This window comes from Nicotiana tabacum, chromosome 1 (assembly GCF_000715075.1).
Source record: "Nicotiana tabacum cultivar K326 chromosome 1, ASM71507v2, whole genome shotgun sequence".
Lineage (NCBI taxonomy): Eukaryota > Viridiplantae > Streptophyta > Magnoliopsida > Solanales > Solanaceae > Nicotiana > Nicotiana tabacum.
Window position 1 is genome coordinate 63,267,055 of NC_134080.1, and position 9,683 is coordinate 63,276,737.

Sequence of the window (9,683 nt, forward strand, 5' to 3'; positions counted from 1 at the left end):
GTCTCTTTTCCAATACAGGGTCTTCACTCCCTAGTTGATTTTATTTTTAGACATAGGGTCTCTACTCCCTAGTCTCTTTTCAAACATAGGGTCTCCATTCCCTAGTTGATTTTATTTTAGACATAGGGTCTACACTCCCTAGTCGCATTTCCAACATAAGGTCTCCACTCCCTAGTTGAGTTTATTTTTAGACATAGGGTCTCCACTCCCTTGTCGCCTTTCCAATATAGGGTCTCCACTCCCTAGTTGAGTTTATTTTTAGACATAGGGTCTCCACTCCCTAGTTGAGTTTATTTTAAGACATAGGGTCTCCACTCCCTAGTCGCCTTTCCAACATATGGTCTCCACTCCCTTAGTTAATTTTACTTGTAGACATAGGGTCTTCACTCCCTAGTCTCCTTTCCAACGTAGGATCTCCACTCCCTAGTTGACTTTATTTTAGCGTAGGGTCTCCATTCCCTAGTTGAGTTTATTTTAGACAGAGGGTCTCCACTCCCTAGTCGCCTTTCCAACATAGGGTCTCCACTCCTTAGTTGAGTTTTATTTTAGACATAGGGTCTCCACTCCATAATCGCCTTTCCAACCTAGGGTCTCCACTCCCTAGTCGAGTTTATTTTAGACATAGGGTCTCCACTCCCTAGTCGTTTTTCAAACATAGGGTCTCTACTCCCTAGTTTATTTTATATTTAGACATAGGGTCTCCACTCCCTAGTCGCCTTTCCAACATAGGGTGTCCACTTCGTAGTTGAGTTTATTTTTAGACATAGGGTCTCCACTCCCTAGTCGCCTTTCCAACATAGGGTCTCCACTCCCTAGTTGATTTTATTTTAGACATAGGGTCTCCACTCCCTAGTCGCTTTTCCAACGTAGGGTCTTCACTCCTTAGTTGATTTTATTTTAGACCTAGGGTCTTCACTCCCTAGTTGATTTTATTTTAGACCTAGGGTCTTCACTCCCTAGTTGATTTTATTTTTGTCATAGTGTCTCCACTCCCTAGTTGATTTTATTTTAGACATAGGGTCTCCACTACCCAGTCTGCTTTGCCAACATAGGGTCTCCACTCCCTAGTTGATTTTATTTTAGACATAGGGTCTCCATTCCCTAGTCGCTTTTCCAACATAGGGTCTTCACTCCCTAATTGATTTTATTTTAGATATATGGTCTCCACTCCCTAGTCGCGTTTCCAACATAGGGTGTCCACTCCCTAGTCGCCTTTCCAACATAGGGTCTCCACTCCCTAGTCGTCTTTCCAACATAGGGTCTCCACTCCCTAGTCGCTTTTCCAACATAGGGTCTTCATTCCCTAGTTGATTTTATTTTAGACATAGGGTCTCCAATCCCTAGTCGCATTTCCATCATAGGGTCTCCACTCCCTAGTTTAGTTTATTTTTAGACATAGGGTCTCCACTCCCTAGTCACCTTTCCAATATAGGGTCTCCACTCTCTAGTTGAGTTTAATTTTAGACATAGGGTCTCCACTCCTTAGTTGATTTTATTTTATATCTAGGGTCTCCACTCCCTAGTTGATTTTACTTTAGTCATAGGGTCTCCACTCCCTAGTTGATTTTATTTTAGACATAGGGTCTCCATTCCCTAGTCGCTTTTCCAACATAGGGTCTTCACTCCCTAATTGATTTTATTTTAGACATATGGTCTTCACTCCCTAGTCGCGTTTCCAACATAGGGTCTCCACTCCCTAGTCGCCTTTCCAACATAGGGTCTCCACTCCCTAGTTGAGTTTATTTTTAGACATAGGGTCTCCACTCCCTAGTCGCCTTTCCAACATAGGGTCTCCACTCCCTAGTTGATTTTATTTTAGATATAGGGTCTCCACTCCCTAGTCTCTTTTCCAATGTAGGGTCTCCACTCCCTAGTTGATTATTTTTTATACATTGGGTCTCCACTCCCTAGTTGATTATATTTTAGACATAGGGTCTCCACTCCCTAGTTGATTTTATTTTAGACATAGGGTCTCCATTCCCTAGTCGCTTTTCCAACATAGGGTCTTCACTCCCTAATTGATTTTATTTTAGACATATGGTCTTCACTCCCTAGTCGCGTTTCCAACATAGGGTCTCCACTCCCTAGTCGCCTTTCCAACATAGGGTCTCCACTCCCTAGTTGAGTTTTTATCTTAGACAAAGGGTCTCCACTCCCTAGTCGCCTTTCCAACATAGGGTCTCCACTCCCTAGTTGATTTTATTTTAGATATAGGGTCTCCACTCCCTAGTCGCTTTTCCAACATAGGGTCTCCACTTCCTAGTTGATTTTATTTTATACATATGGTCTCCACTCCCTAGTTGATTATATTTTAGACATAGGGTCTCCACTCCCTAGTCGCTTTTCCAACATAGGGTCTCCACTCCTTAGTTGATTTTATTTTATACCTAGGGTCTCCACTCCCTAGTTGATTTTATTTTAGTCATAGTGTCTCCACTCCCTAATTGATTTTATTTTAGACATAGGGTCTCCACTCCCTAGACTGTTTTGCCAACATAGGGTCTCCACTCCCTAGTTGATTTTATTTTAGACATAGGGTCTCCATTCCCTAGTCGCTTTTCCAACATAGGGTCTTCACTCCCTAATTGATTTTATTTTAGATATATGGTCTCCACTCCCTAGTAGCATTTCCAACATAGGGTCTCCACTCCCTAGTCGCCTTTCCAACATAGGGTCTCCACTCCCTAGTTGATTTTATTTTTAGACATAGGGTCTCCACTCCCTAGTCGCTTTTCCAACATAGGGTTTTCATTCCCTAGTTGATTTTATTTTAGACATAGGGTCTCCAATCCCTAGTCGCATTTCCATCATAGCGTCTCCACTCCCTAGTTTAGTTTATTTTTAGACATAGGGTCTCCACTCCCTAGTCACCTTTCCAATATAGGGTCTCCACTCTCTAGTTGAGTTTATTTTTAGACATAAGGTCTCCACTCCCTAGTTGCCTATCCAACATAGGGTCTTCACTCTCTAGTTGATTTTATTTTTAGACATAGGGTCTCCACTCCCTAGTTGCCTTTCCAACATAGGGTCTCCACTCCCTAGTTGATTTTATTTTAGACATAGGGTCTCCACTCCCTAGTCGCTTTTCCAACGTAGGTTCTCCACTCCTTAGTTGATTTTATTTTATACCTAGGGTCTCCACTCCCTAGTTGATTTTATTTTAGTAATAGGGTCTTCACTCCCTAGTTGATTTTATTTTAGACATAGGGTCTCCACTCCCTAGTCTGCTTTGTTAGTCATAGGGTCTCCACTCCCTAGTTGATTTTATTTTAGACATAGGGTCTCCATTCCCTAGTCGCTTTTCCAACATAGGGTCTTCACTCCCTAATTGATTTTATTTTAGACATATGGTCTTCACTGCCTAGTCGCGTTTCCATCATAGGATCTCCACTCCCTAGTCGCCTTTCCAACATAGGGTCTCCACTCCCTAGTTGATTTTATTTTTAGACATAGGGTCTCCACTCCCTAGTCGCTTTTCCAACATATGGTCTTCATTCCCTAGTTGATTTTATTTTAGACATAGGGTCTCCAATCCCTAATCGCATTTCCATCATAGGGTCTCCACTCCCTGGTTTAGTTTATTTTTAGACATAGGGTCTCCACTCCCTAGTCACCTTTCCAATATAGGGTCTCCATTCTCTACTTGAGTTTATTTTTAGACATAAGGTCTCCACTCCCTAGTAGCCTATCCAACATAGGGTCTCCACTCCCTAGTTGAGTTTATTTTTAGACATAGGGTCTCCACTCCTTAGTCGCCTTTCCAACATAAGGTCTTCACTCCCTAGTTGATTTTACTTGTAGACATAAGGTCTCCACTCCCTAGTCGCCTTTCCAACATAGGGTCTCCACTCCCTAGTTGAGTTTATTTTAGACAGAGGGTCTCCACTCCCTAGTCGCCTTTCCAACATAGGGTCTCCACTCCCTAGTTGAGTTTTATTTTACACATAGGATCTCCACTCCCTAATCGCCTTTCCAACATAGGGTCTCCACTCCTTAGTTGAGTTTATTTTAGACATAGGGTCTCCACTCTCTAGTCCCTTTTCAAACATAGGGTCTCTACTCCCTAATTGATTTTATTTTAGATATAGGGTCTCCACTCCCTAGTCGCTTTTCCAACGTAGGGTCTCCACTCCCTAGTTGATTTTATTTTTAGGCATAGGGTCTCCACTCCCTAGTCGCCTTTCCAACATATGGTCTCCACTCCCTTAGTTGATTTTACTTGTAGACATATGGTCTTCACTCCCTAGTCGCCTTTCCAGCGTAGGATCTCCAATCCCTAGTTGACTTTATTTTAGCGTAGGGTGTCCATTCCCTAGTTGAGTTTATTTTAGACAGAGGGTCTCCACTCCCTAGTCGCCTTTCCAACATAGGGTCTCCACTCCCTAGTTGAGTTTTATTTTAGACATAGGGTCTCCACTCCCTAATCGCCTTTCCAACATAGGGTCTCCACTCCCTAGTCGAGTTTATTTTAGACATAGGGTCTCCACTCCCTAGTCGCTTTTCAAACATAGGGTCTCTACTCCCTAGTTTATTTTATATTTAGACATAGGGTCTCCACTCCCTAGTCGCCTTTCCAACATAGGGTGTCCACTCCGTAGTTGAGTTTATTTTTAGACATAGGGTCTCCACTCCCTAGTCGCCTTTCCAACATAGGGTCTCCACTCCCTAGTTGATTTTATTTTAGACATAGGGTCTCCACTCCCTAGTCACCTTTCCAATATAGGGTCTCCACTCTCTAGTTGAGTTTATTTTTAGACATAAGGTCTCCACTCCCTAGTTGCCTATCCAACATAGGGTCTCCACTCTCTAGTTGAGTTTATTTTTAGACATAGGGTCTCCACTCCCTAGTCGCCTTTCCAACATAGGGTCTCCACTCCCTAGTTGATTTTATTTTAGACATAGGGTCTCCACTCCCTAGTCGCTTTTCCAACGTAGGGTCTCCACTCCTTAGTTGATTTTATTTTATACCTAGGGTCTCCACTCCCTAGTTGATTTTATTATTGTCATAGTGTCTCCACTCCCTAGTTGATTTTATTTTAGACATAGGGTCTCCACTACCCAGTCTGCTTTGCCAACATAGGGTCTCCACTCCCTAGTTGATTTTATTTTAGACATAGGGTTTCCATTCCCTAGTCGCTTTTCCAACATAGGGTCTTCACTCCCTAATTGATTTTATTTTAGATATATGGTCTCCACTCCCTAGTCGCGTTTCCAACATAGGGTGTCCACTCCCTAGTCGCCTTTCACACATAGGGTCTCCACTCCCTAGTTGATTTTATTTTCAGACATAGGGTCTCCACTCCCTAGTCGCTTTTCCAACATAGAGTCTTCATTCCCTAGTTGATTTTATTTGAGACATAGGGTCTCCAATCCCTAGTCGCATTTCCATCATAGGGTCTCCACTCCCTAGTTTAGTTTATTTTTAGACATAGGGTCTCCACTCCCTAGTCACCTTTCCAATATAGGGTCTCCACTCTCTAGTTGAGTTTAATTTTAGACATAAGGTCTCCACTCCCTAGTCGCCTATCGAACATAGGGTCTCCACTCTCTAGTTGAGTTTATTTTTAGACATAGGGTCTCCACTCCCTAGTCGCCTTTCCAACATATGGTATCCACTCCCTAGTTGATTTTATTTTAGACATAGGGTCTCCACTCCCTAGTCGCTTTTCCAACGTAGGGTCTCCACTCCTTAGTTGATTTTATTTTATACCTAGTGTCTCCACTCCCTAGTTGATTTTATTTTAGATATAGGGTCTCCACTCCCTAGTCGCTTTTCCAATGTAGGGTCTCCACTACCTATTTGATTATTTTTTAGACATAGGGTCTCCACTCCCTAGTTAATTTTATTTTAGACATAGGGTCTCCACTCCCTAGTTCGCTTTTCCAACATAGGGTCTCCACTCCTTAGTTGATTTTATTTTATACCTAGGGTCTCCACTCCCTAGTTGATTTTATTTTAGTCATAGTGTCTCCACTCCCTAGTCGCCTATCGAACATAGGGTCTCCACTCTCTAGTTGAGTTTATTTTTAGACATAGGGTCTCCACTCCCTAGTCGCCTTTCCAACATATGGTATCCACTCCCTAGTTGATTTTATTTTAGACATAGGGTCTCCACTCCCTAGTCGCTTTTCCAACGTAGGGTCTCCACTCCTTAGTTGATTTTATTTTATACCTAGGGTCTCCACTCCCTAGTTGATTTTATTTTAGATATAGGGTCTCCACTCCCTAGTCGCTTTTCCAATGTAGGGTCTCCACTACCTATTTGATTATTTTTTAGACATAGGGTCTCCACTCCCTAGTTAATTTTATTTTAGACATAGGGTCTCCACTCCCTAGTCGCTTTTCCAACGTAGGGTCTCCACTCCTTAGTTGATTTTATTTTATACCTAGGGTCTCCACTCCCTAGTTGATTTTATTTTTGTCATAGTGTCTCCACTCCCTAGTTGATTTTATTTTAGACATAGGGTCTCCACTACCCAGTCTGCTTTGCCAACATAGGGTCTCCACTCCCTAGTTGATTTTATTTTAGACATAGGGTTTCCATTCCCTAGTCGCTTTTCCAACATAGGGTCTTCACTCCCTAATTGATTTTATTTTAGATATATGGTCTCCACTCCCTAGTCGCGTTTCCAACATAGGGTGTCCACTCCCTAGTCGCCTTTCACACATAGGGTCTCCACTCCCTAGTTGATTTTATTTTCAGACATAGGGTCTCCACTCCCTAGTCGCTTTTCCAACATAGAGTCTTCATTCCCTAGTTGATTTTATTTTAGACATAGGGTCTCCAATCCCTAGTCGCATTTCCATCATAGGGTCTCCACTCCCTAGTTTAGTTTATTTTTAGACATAGGGTCTCCACTCCCTAGTCACCTTTCCAATATAGGGTTTCCACTCTCTAGTTGAGTTTATTTTTAGACATAAGGTCTCCACTCCCTAGTTGCCTATCCAACATAGGGTCTCCACTCTCTAGTTGAGTTTATTTTTAGACATAGGGTCTCCACTCCCTAGTCGCCTTTCAAACATAGGGTCTCCACTCCCTAGTTGATTTTATTTTAGACATAGGGTCTCCACTCCCTAGTCGCTTTTCCAACGTAGGTTCTCCACTCCTTAGTTGATTTTATTTTATACCTAGGGTCTCCACTCCCTAGTTGATTTTATTTTAGTAATAGGGTCTTCACTCCCTAGTTTATTTTATTTTAGACATAGGGTCTCCACTCCCTAGTCTGCTTTGCAAACATAGGGTTTCCACTCCCTAGTTGATTTTATTTTAGACATAGGGTCTCCATTCCCTAGTCGCTTTTCCAACATAGGGTCTTTACTCCCTAATTGATTTTATTTTAGACATATGGTCTTCACTCCCTAGTCGCGTTTCCAACATAGGGTCTCCACTCCCTAGTCGCCTTTCCAACATAGGGTCTCCACTCCCTAGTTGATTTTATTTTTAGACATAGGGTCTCCACTCCCTAGTCGCTTTTCCAACATATGGTCTTCATTTTCCTAGTTGATTTTATTTTAGACATAGGGTCTCCAATCCCTAGTCGCATTTCCATAATAGGGTCTCCACTCCCTAGTGTAGTTTATTTTTAGACATAGGGTCTCCACTCCCTAGTCACCTTTCCAATATAGGGTCTCCACTCTCTACTTGAGTTTATTTTGAGACATAAGGTCTCCACTCCCTAGTCGCCTATCCAACATAGGGTCTCCACTCCCTAGTTGAGTTTATTTTTAGACATAGGATCTCCACTCCTTAGTCGCCTTTCCAACATAAGGTCTTCACTCCCTAGTTGATTTTACTTGTAGACATAAGGTCTCCACTCCCTAGTCGCCTTTCCAACATAGGGTCTCCACTCCCTAGTTGAGTTTATTTTAGACAGAGTGTCTCCACTCCCTAGTCGCCTTTCCAACATACGGTCTCCACTCCCTAGTTGAGTTTTATTTTAGACATAGGATCTCCACTCCCTAATCGCCTTTCCAACATAGGGTCTCCACTCCCTAGTTGAGTTTATTTTAGACATAGGGTCTCCACTCTCTAGTCCCTTTTCAAACATAGGGTCTCTACTCCCTAATTGATTTTATTTTAGATATAGGGTCTCCACTCCCTAGTCGCTTTTCCAACGTAGGGTCTCCACTCCCTAGTTGATTTTATTTTTAGACAATCGGGTCTCCACTCCCTAGTCGCTTTTCCAACATAGGGTCTTCATTCCCTAGTTGATTTTATTTTAGACATAGGGTCTCCACTCCCTAGTCGCTTTTCCAACATAGGGTCTTCATTCCCTAGTTGATTTTATTTTAGACATAGGGTCTCCAATCCCTAGTCGCTTTTCCAATATAAGGTCTCCACTCCATAGTTTATTTTATTTTTAGACATAAGGTCTCCACTCCCTAGTCGCCTTTCCAACATAGGGTCTCCACTCCCTAGTTGAGTTTATTTTACACAGAGGGTCTCCACTCCCTAGTCGCCTTTCCAACATAGGGTCTCCACTCCCTAGTTGAGTTTTATTTTAGACATAGGATCTCCACTCCCTAATCGCCTTTCCAACATAGGGTCTCCACTCCCTAGTTGAGTTTATTTTAGACATAGGGTCTCCACTCTCTAGTCGCTTTTCAAACATAGGGTCTCTACTCCCTAGTTTATTTTTAGTATAGATATATAGGGTCTCCAATCCCCAGTCGCCTTTCCAACTTTGGGTCTCCACTCCCTAGTTGAGTTTATTTTTAGACATAGGGTCTCCACTCCCTAGTCGCCTTTCCAACATAGGGTCTCCACTCCCTAGTTGATTTTATTTTAGATATAGGGTCTCCACTCCCTAGTCGCTTTTCCAACATAGGGTCTCCACTCCCTATTTGATTATTTTTTAGACATAGGGTCTCCACTCCCTAGTTGATTTTATTTTAGACATAGGGTCTCCAATCCCTAGTCGCTTTTCCAAAGTAGGGTCTCCACTCCTTAGTTGATTTTATTTTATACCTAGGGTCTCCACTCCCTAGTTGATTTTATTTTAGACATAGGGCCTCCACTCCCTAGTCTACTTTGCCAACATAGGGTCTCCACTCCCTAGTTGATTTTATTTTAGACATAGGGTCTCCATTCCCTAGTCGCTTTTCCAACATAGGGTCTTCACTCCCTAATTGATTTTATTTTAGATATATGGTCTCCACTCCCTAGTCGTGTTTCCAACATAGGGTCTCCACTCCCTAGTCGTCTTTCCAACATAGGGTCTCCACTCCCTAGTCGCTTTTCCAACATAGGGTCTTCATTCCCTAGTTGATTTTATTTTAGACATAGGGTCTCCAATCCCTAGTCGCATTTCCATCATAGCGTCTCAACTCCCTAGTTTAGTTTATTTTTAGAAATAGGGTCTCCACTCCCTAGTCACCTTTCCAATATAGGGTCTCCACTCTCTAGTTGAGTTTATTTTTAGACATAAGGTCTCCACTCCCTAGTCGCCTATCCAACATAGGGTCTCCACTCACTAGTTGAGTTTATTTTAGACATAGGGTCTCCACTCCCTAGTCGCCTTTCCAACATAGGGTCTCCACTCCCTAGTTGATTTTATTTTAGACATAGGGTCTCCACTCCCTAGTCGCTTTTCCAACGTAGGGTCTCCACTCCTTAGTTGATTTTATTTTATACCTAGGGTCTCCACTCCCTAGTTGATTTTATTTTAGTCATAGTGTCTCC